The sequence below is a fragment of the Lolium rigidum genome, chromosome 1 (assembly GCF_022539505.1).
Source record: "Lolium rigidum isolate FL_2022 chromosome 1, APGP_CSIRO_Lrig_0.1, whole genome shotgun sequence".
NCBI lineage: Eukaryota > Viridiplantae > Streptophyta > Magnoliopsida > Poales > Poaceae > Lolium > Lolium rigidum.
Window position 1 is genome coordinate 200,574,121 of NC_061508.1, and position 15,580 is coordinate 200,589,700.

The window sequence follows — 15,580 nt, forward strand, 5'->3', positions numbered from 1 at the left end:
CTACGTGGAGCAATAATTCTTGTTAGTGGTGTCGAGGAGATCGACACATCGCCTGAAGATCCGATAGTTCACCTCTCTCCCCCTTACCTTGAGGTGGAACCTCGGGGCGAGTTCCTTGTTAGTGGTGTCGATTGTAACGGCCCCGGGTAGTACCCCTACTAGATTTGTTTGTCTTTTCTTTTTGTGCATCATCATGTCATCATGCCTCATATCATCCATGTTTTACCAAAATAAAACTATTTTATGAACCCTAATTATTTTGTTTTGCTCTCTCACATGGTTTTAATAAAACCTTATCTCTCTTTTATTTTCTGATAAAACCCTCCCCTCCTAACCAGGCCTCTTCTCTAGTTTTCTTTTCTTCTCCTGGAGCATCCCTTTTCTCCTCTGGCCCGATCCGGCCCAACCCACCTTGCCCTCCACCTGGCCCGTACCTCTTCGTCGCTTGTCGCCTTCCTGGACGAGTCACGCAGGAGGCGTGCTCGCCCATCGTCACCATGCCCTGGTCCTCACCGCACCACCACGACGCCGTGCCTCACCTTCCTCCTCCCACATGCTCCCTCCCCCTCCTTTATCTTTCGGCCCCAGAAACCCTAGCCTCTCTCCCACCTACCGCCGCCACCCTCTTCTTCCTCCCCTTTTCTTTTCTCTGTAAACCACCGTGAACCACCTCGCCATGGCGCCACCTCCTCGGACCCCCCCCTCGCCGTCCCAAGGCCACCATCAGACGCGCCTCGTCAACCTCTATCACCCCCTGCGAGCAATCGACCTCGCTCGCCTCCAATCGCCGCTACGGTCGCCGTTTCTTCCCCAACCCCGACGTAGTTTTCTGACGAATTGGTCGCCGATCGTCCTCCTCCGGTCAAACAGACCCCACCATCACCTTCCTGGTGAGCTCACGGATCTCCTGGACATCTTGGTCTTCCTCCTTGCTTCTGGTTTCCCCTTTTCAACGGTGTGCCGACGTTCTTCCCCGCAGATCCTCGCCGTCGGCAGAGTTCCGGCGACCTCCTGCAAGCGGCGCCGCCTCTCCTAGGTCCGCGCCGACGAGGCATCTCCGTTGCTTCCTCTAGCGCGTCCTGGGACGCCTCCTTTCGCCCGCGCGTGCCGGCCCGAGCCGTGGTCACCGCCTGCCCGCGCACGGCATCCCCTCGACGAACACCTTCAGCGCATGCCGCAGATGCTTTGCCACGTCAGCATCCGCCGGCCCCACCTGTCATCCACTTCGGCTAGCCAGCCCGCCGGTGAGAATCTCCCAGATCCAATCTGGATCTGCAGTTTTGCATCAAGGTCCCTGCCTGTTTCCCCTATCTAACCCGCAGTCCATCCTGTAGGCGTTTTTCTGGATAACCCCCTGGCCGTGTCAGCAAGAAATCCGGGCCCCTCTGCCCCGTCAGCTTCCCCTGGCCCCGCTAGTCAGTGGCTGTGGCTAGCCTCTCTGCTGGTATAAAAAGCTTTTCCCTTTCTCAGTTTTCCAGAAATTTCAGAAAATGTGTTAAGTCTTGTATAATCCATATCTCTCAAACCGTAACTCGAAATAAAATGTGTTATATATGAAAATTGATCAGAAAAACATGAGGAACATAAATATGCCATCCATGCTTGTTGTTGCACCATGCATCATAAATTCGTGATAGTTTGCATTATCACCTAATTTGGAACATATGGAATATGTGGGATATTATATATATGTTGTCCCGGTTCCATTTAACTTTGTTGTAGCTCACCCCTGCCATGTTGTGCCATGCTAATCAACACTTAACTTTGCCGGTAGAAATGCAACTCCAACCTAATTTGTTTGCCCGGGGTTCCGACTCCGATTAAATTGGATATAAGTTGCATCGCCGCATCATCTTTGCCATGTCATGCATATCATCTCGATCATGCTGGATCTTCTTTATCCGTAGTAGTAAGATTTGCATTCGTTGTGTGTTCCAGTATTTGCTTCTTCCCGGATAGGATCGCGAAGTGGTGTTGTGAGATACGCCAAGTTCTCAGGATGTCCCTCGGCAAGCTTTAACAGGCAAGCATTTCCCCTATACTCCTGTCCCTGCAGGAGTCGCTCACCTATTTTATTTTGCCTACTCCCTCATGCTATCCTTAAGTTGCGTTCTTGTCACGTGTCCTTTCCACTTGTTACCTCAAGCAGCCTATATTGCCTCCACCAACCACCTACAGCTATTGTTTGGTTTCGGGTCTGCCTTGTGAGTCGTAGTGCATGCTAGTGCGGTTTTATCTCGTTACCGTTACTGCTATCTTATCGGGTTATATGTTGGGAAGAATCATGGTTACTTTAGTTGTTGATAATTGTTTTAGCGGAGACATCGGTGGGTCAGCGATCATTTTATGACGGCTCACTTGTGTTTCCTAAATATCTTAGGACCCCGATTTCTTGTTATCTGTTCCGAGACTGAGCGCTCTAACCACACGTGGGTATGCTTACCGGGTCTCCCCTTGACCACTGCCGGAATCTACAGCTTTGTCCAGTGGCCACAATTAGTTTGAATGTTTGTTTGTTTCTCTCGGGCGTGCAAGCTTGTTTCTTTGTGGTCAGATGATATGATATTATTTTTGGGGAAGCCATGTTGCCTTGTAACCCCGTTGTCTCTTGCACGTCCGTAGGTGCGGCACGTATTGTTAAGAGGTCATCCTGTAGTGGGCTCTGATCCTCTTAGCCGTTCTCGCAACAGCTAGGTCCGCGTCAGAGTTCCGATTGGGCTCTGAAACGGGTTAACTTAGTTAGGTGGCTTCCTGGACATTGTTGTAGTGAAGGAGAGTGTGTGTCGTGATATCCACCTGTCGTAAGTGGGTTGATCGTGCGTGTGGGCACATTTGGGCACCCCTGCAGGGTTACAATCTTATCGATAAGCCGTGTCCGCGGTTATGGACGACTTGGAGCTGTATGACACGACCATAGACAACTTACACCTGTTGTTTCAATACTATTAACTTGCATAGTAAGATAGAACAACTTGAATAATAACTGGTTAAAACTTTACAACCGTGTGAGTGCCTTTGTAAGTACCTCCTTGCGAGGGGGGAACACATCGGCTGTGTTATGTTTGCAGAGTATAGAACTGTTAGATATGCACTCCCTCACCTTCTCTGATTAGACGAATGTTGTAGAGTGTCTCTATAGGTTTTTAGTGCTTGCGCGCTGCCGCTTAACCCCACCATATTGCCTATGACGTTCCTCTTGCGTCCTCTAAGTCCCCTGCGTGCCTCAAGTACAAAGGACGACCGGTTGACGAATGCTTATACGTCTTGAAGTCTTGTTAAGTACGAACCCGTACTTATTGCTGCTTCTACGGGATATAACCGGGCAGGTATGAAGATATGTTCGATGAAGACGACGTTAGCAAGGTTACCCTTCCAGCTTGGCCTGGGCAGGGTTATGGATGCCGCTGGTTATCTTCAGGACTCTTAGTCCAATTTGTATCTTGTCCGTACTCGGACGTATTTGATCTTCTGTATGATTTGGATCTTTGTATGTATCTATTTGTATCTTGACTCGTTGGAGTTGTTGTTATAATATATGTTTCTTGTGGGCTCTATTGTAATCATGTTGTAATGTTACCGCTCGTGTTAATTCCTCTGGCATCACGTGTGTGATTCTTCGCGCACGTCGTGTCGGAAAGCGTCTCTGAATCGATATCGTGCGGATTTCGGCGGGATCGCTGGAATCCTCATGGTACCGGTTCCGGGGCGTCACACATATAGTTGGTTATAAATGATGTAATTATATACTTGATTATAAAAGGTTTCATTGAGAATTAACTTCAATGAAAGAATATGGACAGAAACATATTTAGTGTCAAGATCTATGAAGATAGATTGAAACACATAATAAGTTTAAGTCAAAGTACATAGAATGGATATTGAAGTAGTTCAATATAGAAATATTAAGAAGGTGTTCTTTTCATGTGAAGTTTTAACAAGACTTGAGTGTATATGACACTCAATGAGTAAAAACACATGAGTGATTATGAATCACGAATAATATGTACACAATCAGATGTCCTGTGCTCTAAAATGTTATGAGCATATACCAGAATGATTCATGTGATGATCATTGGACGACAGTAAGAATATCCTTGAGTACTTTAGAAGAACCAAGGATATATATATATATAATTTTATATGGGGTAATGTCAAACAAATCGCTGTAAGGTGTTGCACCGATATTTGTTTGGTCACATATAAAAATGAAATTCAAATCTCAATTAGGCTAAGTATTTTTTTAAAGGTAGCACAATGAGCTAGAAGTTGTCTATGCTAGATTAAGATGAATTCTAAATATTGTGACGGATTCTACAAATGAAGGCAGAGTATGTCATTGTTTTGACAATGACTGTGGATGTTAAGTCAAGAGGTTCTTTGAGAACTTGGTGTAGTTCCGATAGTGTCAGAACTTTGAAGCTATATTGTGTGTAACAATATCAGTGACATATTTCAGACCGCGGAATTAAGGTTTCACCAGAAGACCAAACATATTTAATGCCGACTCATTTGGAAAATGAGTGATGCGTTGAGACGCAAATGAATTGCAAAATACATAGGTTTCTGAGCATGTCAGATCCGTTGACTAAAACTTCTCCCGTGAGCAAAACATGATAAAGCACCGGAAGGCCAAGGTGTTATATCTTTACATATGTAAACTAGATTATTGACGCTAGTGCAAGTGGGAGACTGTTGGAGATATGCCCAAGAGGCAATAATAAATGGTTATTATAATATATCTTTGTGTTTATGATAATGTTTACATACCATGCTATAATTGTATTAACCGAAACATTGATACATGTGTGTTATGTAAACAACAAGGAGTCCCTAGTAAGCCTCTTGTATAACTAGCTTGTTGATTAATAGATGATCATAGTTTCATGATCATGAACATTGGATGTTATTAATAACAAGGTTATGTCATTATGTGAATGATGTAATGGACACACCCAATTAAGCGTAGCATAAGATCACGTCATTAAGTTATTTGCTATAAGCTTTTCGATACATAGTTACCTAGTCCTTTCGACCATGAGATCATGTAAATCACTTATACCGGAAAGGTACTTTGATTACATCAAACGCCACTGCGTAAATGGGTGGTTATAAAGGTGGGATTAAGTATCCGGAAAGTATGAGTTGAGGCATATGGATCAACGGTGGGATTTGTCCATCCCGATGACGGATAGATATACTCTGGGCCCTCTCGGTGGAATGTCGTCTAAATAGCTTGCAAGTATATGAATGGTTCATAAGAGACCACATACCACGGTACGAGTAAAGAGTACTTGTCAGGTGACGAGGTTGAACAAGGTATAGAGATACCGATGATCAAACCTCGGACAAGTAAAATATTGCGTGACAAAGGGAATTGGTATCATATGTGAATGGTTCATTCGACCACTAAGTCATCGTTGAATATGTGGGAGCCATTATGGATCTCCAGATCCCGCTATTGGTTATTGGTCGGAGAGAGGTCTCAACCATGTCTACATAGTTCGCGAACCGTAGGGTGACACACTTAAGGTTTGATGTCGTTTAAGTAGATATGGAATATGGAATGGAGTTCGAAGTTTTGTTCGGAGTCTCGGATGGGATCCAGGACATCACGAGGAGGTCCGGAATGGTCCGGAGAATAAGATTCATATATAGGAAGTCATATTCCAAGTTTAGAAATGATCTGGTGCATTTATGGCAGGTTCTAGAAGGTTCTAGAAAAGTCCGGAAGAAATCACCATGGAAAGTGGAGTCCCGGAGGGACTCCACCTTGCATGGCCAGCCAAACCCTAAAGGGTGGAGTCCCAGGTGGACTCCACCATAGGTGGCCGGCCACCCCACCCAAAGGAAAGGTGGGAGTCCCACCTTGGGTAGGACTCCCTCCTTGAGTAGGTTTCCCACCTATGGGAGGTTTTGTTGTTGGGGTCTTATTCGAAGACTTGGACTACAACTCTTGGGGATTTCCACCTATATAATGAGGAGAAGAGGGAGGGGGACAACCACTCTTGGCCGCACCACCTAGGGCTGCCCATGGCCGGTGCCCTAGTCACCCCTCTCCCCAAACCCTAGCCTCTCCTCCTCCACATAATACTCCCGCAGCGCATAGGCGAAGCCCTGCCGGAGTTCTCCACCACCACCGTCACCACGCCGTCGTGCTGCCGGGATTCCGAGGAGGATCTACTACTTCCGCTGCCCGCTGGAATGGGGAGAAGGACGTCGTCATCAACACCGAACGTGTGACCGAGTACGGAGGTGCTGCCCGATTGTGGCACCGTCAAGATCTTCTACGCGCTTTTGAAAGCGGCAAGTGATCGTCTACCGCAGCAACGAGAGCCTCCTCTCGTAGGCTTTGGAAAACTTCAAGGGTTAGTCTCGTTCATCCCCTCGTTGCTCCCATCTTCTAGATTGCATCTTGGCTTGGATTGCGTTCTCGCGGTAGGATTTTTTTTGTTTTCTATGCTACGAATCCCATCACTAAGGATGTCCCAGAATTTCTTGAAAAAGAGGACCGGTAACCATCCGGACCCGGGGCCGAGTCAGGTTTCATGCCCTCCAAAACCTCATCGAGCTCGTCAGGAGTAAAGGTGAGCTCCAAACCCATGTTCTCCTCCTCGGAGATCCTCTTGTCAGCCGGCCACAGGTCCTGAGCTAGGGAGAGGCCCTCTCCTCCCCCTCGGCACCCATCAAGCCTTGGTAAAAATGATATACGTGCCCCATCATCTCCTGCAGGTCAGAAATTTCCCCAGTGTCCGTCAGCAGGCGAGGAATAAGACACTTCCTACGCCTCCCATTGGCAAAAGCATGGAAGAAGGCGGTACAGGGGTCCCCTTTAAGGTGGTTTCACTCAAAGAGAGGTGTTGAAAGGACACGGATGCCGCCTAGAGGGGGGGTGAATAGGCGGTTTAAAACTTTTACGAATATGGCTTAACAAATACGGAATAAAACTAGCGTTTAATTTGTCAAGCACAAAACCTATATAACTAGGGTTCACCTATGTGCATCAACAACTTATGCTAAGCAATTAAAGCAACTATGTGATAGAAAGATATATAACTTCAAGCACGAAGGCTATCACAAAGTAAAGTGCATAAGTAAAGAACTCGGGTATAGAAATAACCGAAGTGACGCGGAGACAACGATGTATCCCGAAGTTCACACTCTTGCGAGTGCTACTCTCCGTTGGAGCGGTGTGGAGGACAAGTCACTCCAAATGCTCGAAGGCCACCGTATTCTCCTTGAGAATTCCCACCAAAAGGGATGTCCTCGATCCACTATGGAACCTTAGGGTGGTCACCGAACCCGCACAAAGCTTGGGGCTATCTCCACAACTTAATTGGAGGCTCCCAATAAATCGCCACAAAGGCCTTGCCCTTGAAGAATCTCCACAACTTAATTGGAGTCCCCAAGAACACCACAAAGACCACAAAGACCACTAAGCCGTCTAGGATCCTGATGTCTACGGGTGCTTCTATTCTTGTAGACAGTGTTGGGCCTCCAAGAGCAGAGGTTTGTAGAACAGCAGCAAGTTTCCCTTAAGTGGATCACCCAAGGTTTATCGAACTCGGGGAGGAAGAGGTCAAAGATATCCCTCTCAAGCAACCACTGCAACCACAAAGCAAGAAGTCTCTTGTGTCCCCAACACACCTAATAGGTGCACTAGTTCGGCGAAGAGATAGTGAAATACAGGTGGTATGAATAAGTATAAGCGAGTAGTAACGGCGCCGGAAAAGTGCTTGCCGGCGTGTGGTTGATGGTGGTAATATTGCGGGAAGTACGGATGCGATAAAACGAGTAAACAAGCAGCGGTAGCAGTATTTAGAAACAAGGCCTAGGGATCATACTTTCACTAGTGGACACTCTCAACATTGATCACATAACAGAATAAATAGATAGATGCTAGACTCTACACTCTCTTGTTGGACGATGAACACCACTAACTGTGTAGGATTACACGAACCCTCAATGCCGGAGTTAACAAGCTCCACAATATTCGATGTTCATGTTTAAATAACCTTAGAGTGCATGACAGATCAACATAACCAAACCAAGTACTAACATAGCATGCACACTCGTCACCTTCACGCTACGAAAGGAGGCATAGATCACATCAATACCATCATAGCAATAGTTAACTTCATAATCTACAAGAGATCACAATCATAGCCTACGCCAAGTACTACACGATGCACACACTGTCACCATTACACCGTGCAGGGGGAATAAACTACTTTAATAACATCACTAGAGTAGCACACAGATAAATTGTGATACAAAACACATTGCAATCATAAAGGGATATAAATAATCACTTCACTATGCCATTCATAACAGTGAATACGTATTCTGTGAAATATAGCCTAAGAGACCCACACGGTGCACACACTGTCACCTTTACACACGTGGGACAAGGAGTCTCCGGAGATCACGTAAGTAAAACCCACTTGACTAGCATAATGACATCTAGATTACAAGCATCATCATCTGAATCTCAATCATGTAAGGCAGCTCATGAGATTATTGTATTGAAGTACATAGGAGAGAGACTAACCACATAGCTACCGGTACAACCCCGAGCCTCGATGGAGAACTACTCCCTCCTCATGGGAGACAACGAGCGTTGATGAAGATGGCGGTGGTGTCGATGGAGGAGCCTTCCGGGGGCACTTCCCCGTCTCGGCGGCGTGCCGAACGGAGACTCATGTCCCCCGGATCTTGGCTTCACGATGGCGGCGGCTCTGGAAGGTTTCTCGTACCGTGGCTTTTCCGTATCGAGGTTTTAGGTCAGGGACCTTTAAATAGGCGAAGAGGCGGAGTCGGAGGGCTGACGAGGCGACGACACAACAGGGGGGCGCGGCCCCCCCCCCTCTGGCCGCGCCAGGGTGTTGTGTGGGGCTTCGAGTGATCCTAAGATGTTGGGCGTTGATTTCGTCCGATTCCGAGAATATTTCCTTACTAGGATTTCTGAAACCAAAAACAGCAGAAAACAGCAACTGGCCCTTCGGCATCTCGTCAATAGGTTAGTTCCGGAAAACGCATAAATATGACATAAAGTATGCATAAAACATGTAGATATCATCAATAATGTGGCATGGAACATAAGAAATTATCGATACGTCGGAGACGTATCAGCATCCCCAAGCTTAGTTCTGCTCGTCCCGAGCAGGTAAACGATAACAAAGATAATTTCTGGAGTGACATGCCATCATAACCTCGATCATACTATTGTAAGCACATGTAATGAATGCAGCGATCAAAACAATGGTAATGACATGAGTAAACAACTGAATCATAAAGCAAAGACTTTTCATGAATAGTACTTTCAAGACAAGCATCAATAAGTCTTGCATAAGAGTTAACTCATAAAGCAATAAATTCATAGTAAAGGTATTGAAGCAACACAAAGGAAGATTAAGTTTCAGCGGTTGCTTTCAACTTATAACATGTATATCTCATGGATATTGTCAATGTAAAGTAATATAACAAGTGCAATATGCAAGTATGTAGGAATCAATGCACAGTTCACACAAGTGTTTGCTTCTTGAGGTGGAGAGAGATAGGTGAACCGACTCAATCATAAAAGTAAAAGAAAGGCCCTTCGCAGAGGGAAGCATTGATTGCTATATTTGTGCTAGAGCTTTGGTTTTGAAAACAAGAAACAATTTTGTCAACGGTAGTAATAAAGCATATGTGTTATGTAAATTATATCTTACAAGTTGCAAGCCTCATGCATAGTATACTAATAGTGCCCGCACCTTGTCCTAATTAGCTTGGATTACCGGGATTATCATCGCAATACACATGTTTTAACCAAGTGTCACAAAGGGGTACCTCTATGCCGCCTGTACAAAGGTCTAAGGAGAAAGCTCGCATTGGATTTCTCGCTTTTGATTATTCTCAACTTAGACATCCATACCGGGACAACATAGACAACGAGATAATGGACTCCTCTTTAATGCATAAGCATGTAGCAACAATTAATGTTCTCATATGAGATTGAGGATATATGTCCAAAACTGAAACTTCCACCATGGATCATGGCTTTAGTTAGCGGCCCAATGTTCTTCTCTAACATTATGCATGCTCTAACCATTAAATGAGTGGTAAATCTCCCTTACTTCGGACAAGACGGACATGCATAGCAACTCACATGATATTCAACAAAGAGTAGTTGATGGCGTCCCCAGGAACATGGTTATCGCACAACAAGCAACTTAATAAGAGATAAAGTGCATAAGTACATATTCAATACCACAATAGTTTTTAGGCTATTTGTCCCATGAGCTATATATTGCAAAGATAAATGATGGAAATTTTAAAGGTAGCACTCAAGCAATTTACTTTGGAATGGCGGAGAAATACCATGTGGTAGGTAGGTATGGTGGACACAAATGGCATAGTTTTTGGCTCAAGAATTTTGGATGCATGAGAAGTATTCCCTCTCGATACAAGGTTTAGGCTAGCAAGGTTATTTGAAACAAACATAAGGATGAACTGGTGCAGCAAAACTCACATAAAAGACATATTGTAAACATTATAAGACTCTACACCGTCTTCCTTGTTGTTCAAACTCTTTACTAGAAATTATCTAGACCTTAGAGAGACCAATTATGCAAACCAAATTTTAGCAAGCTCTATGTATTTCTTCATTAATGGGTGCAAAGTATATGATGCAAGAGCTTAAACATGAGCACAACAATTTCCAAGTATCAAATTAGCCAAGACATTTTATCAATTACCACATGTAGCATTTCCCGTTTCCAACCATATAACAATTAACGAAGCAGATTCAACCTTCGCCATGAATACTATGAGTAAAGCCTAAGGACATATTTGTCCATATGCAACAGCGGAGCGTGTCTCTCTCCCACACAATGAATGCTAGGATCCATTTTATTCAAATAAAAACAAAAACAAACCGACGCTCCAAGCAAAGCACATAAGATGCGATGGAATAAAAATATAGTTTCAGGGGAGGAACCTGATAATGTTGTCGATGAAGAAGGGGATGCCTTGGGCATCCCCAAGCTTAGACGCTTGAGTCTTCTTAAAATATGCAGGGGTGAACCACCGGGGCATCCCCAAGCTTAGAGCTTTCACTCTCCTTGATCATATTGTATCATCTCCCTCTCTTGATCCTTGAAAACTTCCTCCACACCAAACTCAAAACAACTCATTAGAGGGTTAGTGCACAATTAAAATTTACATGTTAAGAGGTGACATAATCATTCTTAACACTTCTGGACATTTCACAAAGCTACTGAAAGTCAATGGAATAGAAAAATCCATCAAGCATAGCAAAACAGGCAATGCGAAATAAAAGGCAGAATCTGTCAAAACGAACAGTTCGTAAAGACGAATTTTATTGAGGCACCGAGACTTGCTCGGATGAAAATTCTCAAATTTAATGAAAGTTGCGTACATATCCGAGGATCACTCACGTAAATTGGCATAATTTTCCGAGTTATCTACGGAGAATTAGGCCCAGATTCGTGACGAGCAAAGAAATCTGTTTCACGCGAGTAATCCAAATCTAGTATGAACCTTACTATCAATGACTTTACTTGGCACAACAATGCACAAAACTAAGATAAGGAGAGGTTGCTACAGTAGTAACAACTTCCAAGACTCAAAATAAAAAACAAAATTACTGTAGTAAAATAAACACATGGGTTATCTCCCAAGAAGTTCTTTCTTTATAGCCATTAAGATGGGCTCAAGCAGTTTTAATGATGCACTCGCAAGAGATAGTATTTGAAGCAAAAGAGAGCATCAAGAGGAAAATTCAAAACACATTTAAGCCTAACATGCTTCCTATGCATAGGAATCTTGTAAATAAACAAATTCATGAAGAGCAAAGTAACAAGCATAGGAAGATAGAACAAGTGTAGCTTCAAAAATTTCAGCACATAGAGAGGCATTTTATTAACATGAAAATTTCTACAACCATATTTTCCTCTCTCATAATAACTTTCAGTAGCAACATGAGCAAACTCAACAATATAACTATAACATAAAGCATTCTTATCATGAGGCTCATGCATAAAATTATTACTCTCCACGTAAGCATAATCAATTTTATTAGTAATAGTGGGAGCAAATTCAACAAAGTAGCTATCATTATTATTCTCATCATCAAATATAGGAGGCATATTGTAATCATAATCAAATTTATCCTCCATAGTAGGCGGCACCAAAAGACTACCATTATTATAATCATCATAAATAGGAGGCAAAGTATCATCAAAGTAAATTTTCTCCTCCATACCCGGAGGGCTAAAGAGATCATTTTCATCAAAACCGACCTCCCCAAGCTTAGAATTTTCCATAACATTAGCAACAATAGTGTTCAAAGCATTCATATTAATAACATTCCCATTAGCATGCATATAAAGTTCCATGGGTTTTTTAATTCTCTCTTCAAACACATCATGTCCTAATTCAAGATAAAGTTCATAAAGATCTCTCATATTTTTGTTGTTTTCCATTATGCCTTACTAGTGTAAACAAGAAACAAAAAGATGCAATTTCAGGAGCTAAAGGAAATAGCTTCGAGCACACACACAACGGCGCCAGAAAAGTACTTTACCTGGGACCGGAGTATAAGTGCCTTTTACCTTTCCTCCCCGGCAACGGCGCCAGAAAAGTGCTTGATGTCTACGGGTGCTTCTATTCTTGTAGACAGTGTTGGGCCTCCAAGAGCAGAGGTTTGTAGAACAGCAGCAAGTTTCCCTTAAGTGGATCACCCAAGGTTTATCGAACTCGGGGAGGAAGAGGTCAAAGATATCCCTCTCAAACAACCCCGCAACCACAAAGCAAGAAGTCTCTTGTGTCCCCAACACACCTAATAGGTGCACTAGTTCGGCGAAGAGATAGTGAAATACGGGTGGTATGAATAAGTATAAGCAGTAGTAACGGCGCCAGAAAAGTGCTTGCTGGCGTGTGGTTGATGGTGGTAATATTGCAGGAAGTACGGATGCAGTAAAACGAGTAAACAAGCAGCGGTAGCAGTATTTAGGAACAAGGCCTAGGGACCATACTTTCACTAGTGGACACTCTCAACATTGATCACATAACAGAATAAATAGATAGATGCTAGACTCTACACTCTCTTGTTGGATGATGAACACCACTAACTGTGTAGGATTACACGAACCCTCAATGCCGGAGTTAACAAGCTCCACAATATTCGATGTTCATGTTTAAATAACCTTAGAGTGCACTGACAGATCAACATAACCAAACCAAGTACTAACATAGCATGCACACTCGTCACCTTCACGCTACGAAAGGAGGCATAGATCACATCAATACCATCATAGGAATAGTTAACTTCATAATCTACAAGAGATCACAATCATAGCCTACGCCAAGTACTACACGATGCACACACTCGTCACCATTACACCGTGCATGGGGAATAAACTACTTTAATAACATCACTAGAGTAGCACACGGATAAATTGTGATACAAAACACATTGCAATCATAAAGGGATATAAATAAGCACTTCACTATGCCATTCATAACGGTGAATAAGTATTCTGTGAAATATAGCCTAAGAGACCCACACGGTGCACACACTCGTCACCTTTACACACGTGGGACAAGGAGTCTCCGGAGATCACATAAGTAAAACCCACTTGACTAGCATAATGACATCTAGATTACAAGCATCATCATCTGAATCTCAATCATGTAAGGCAGCTCATGAGATTATTGTATTGAAGTACATAGGAGAGAGACTAACCACATAGCTACCGGTACAGCCCCGAGCCTCGATGGAGAACTACTCCCTCCTCATGGGAGACAGCAGCGTTGATGAAGATGGCGGTGGTGTCGATGGAGGAGCCTTCCGGGGCACTTCCCCGTCCCGGCGGCGTGCCGGAACAAAGACTCCTGTCCCCCAGATCTTGGCTTCGCGATGGCGGCGGCTCTGGAAGGTTTCTCGTACCGTGGCTTTTCCGTATCGAGGTTTTAGGTTAGGGACCTTTAAATAGGCGAAGAGGCGGAGTCGGAGGGCTGACGAGGCGACGACACAACAGGGGGACGCGGCCCCCCCTCTGGCCGCGCCAGGGTGTTGTGTGGGGCTTCGAGTGATCCTAAGATGCTGGGCGTTGATTTCGTCCGATTCCGAGAATATTTCCTTACTAGGATTTCTGAAACCAAAAACAGCAGAAAACAACAACTGGCCCTTCGGCATCTCGTCAATAGGTTAGTTCCGGAAAACGCATAAATATGACATAAAGTATGCATAAAACATGTAGATATCATCAATAATGTGGCATGGAACATAAGAAATTATCGATACGTCGGAGACGTATCAGATCCAAAGACCCAAGTGGAACAAGCTCCCGAAGTGAATATCTCACGAACTTTCACCTCCACGTATCACCGCGGAGAAGTCAAACCGATGCACCAAATGCAATGGCAAGAACACCACAAAGATGATCCAAATCCTTCACTCTCAAATTCCAACAAAGCTACTAAAGCTATTGGGGGAATAAGAAAGGAAGAATTAAAAGGGGAACACAAAATACCCCAAGATCTAGATCCCAAAGATTCCCTCACAAAGAGGTGATTTGGTTTGGTCAAAGTGTGGATCTAGATCTTCTCAAACTTTCTCTGAAATAGATGCAAGAATCATGGAATGGGGAGAAAGATCTCAAGCTCAAATATGAACAACAATGGTGGAGAGAGAGGCTTGAGAGAGAGGAGGAAGAAGCCCCTTCAAGAGATGGAGAGAGAAAGGCTTAAATAGGGGGCTGTTTATTTTCTGCCCGTTGGGGAAAGGAAAAATCCGGCTAGGGCCGGTAGTACCGCTTGGTGGGCTGCGGTACTACCGCCCAGCCCACCCACGCAGCGGCCAGCCAAAAGAGCAAGGGGATCGGGGGAGCATCGCTCCATCGCGGGCGGGCGCACGTGTGCGGGCGCAACGTGGGGCCGAGCGGGAGCTAGCGATGCGAGGCAAGCGGGCCAGGGAGGTGTGCGGGCGAGCGGCTCGGTCGAGCTGGGCGCGAGGCAGCGTCGTGCGTGGCGAGCGGGCGAGCGTGGCGTGCAGCGCGTGGCGCAGCGAGCGGGGGCCAGCGTGGGGGCGAGCGGGCCAGGGAGGCGAGTGGAGCGCGCGGCGGCCTGGTGGCTTGGCGGGGCCTAGCGCGGGGCGTGCGCTGCTGTGCAACCAGGAGAGGCTGGAACCTCCGGTCTGGGCCGGCCGGTACCTCCAGGCCAGGTACCGGTTGTGGTACCGGAAAAAGGCTCTAGGAGGCCATAGGACTACCGGGGAGCTGGGCTAGGTGAGCGGTAGCGCGAGCGGAGGCTCCGGGCGTTTTCCTTTTTTTTTCTTTTAAAACCAAACTTCAAATGCACATAACTTGAGATTGGTAATACCAAATGAGACGAAACCAATTTTTGTTGGAAAGAGGACGACAAGAGCTACCCCCACAAAAACTGAAAATATGGAAATTAGTGGGGGGTGATTTTATATGATTTTTAGAGTGAAAACCCCTCAATACAAGAAACCGATAAAACCACCCAACTCGAAAACGCAACAAGTGATATACGCGAAAACCGTTTTCGATGAACT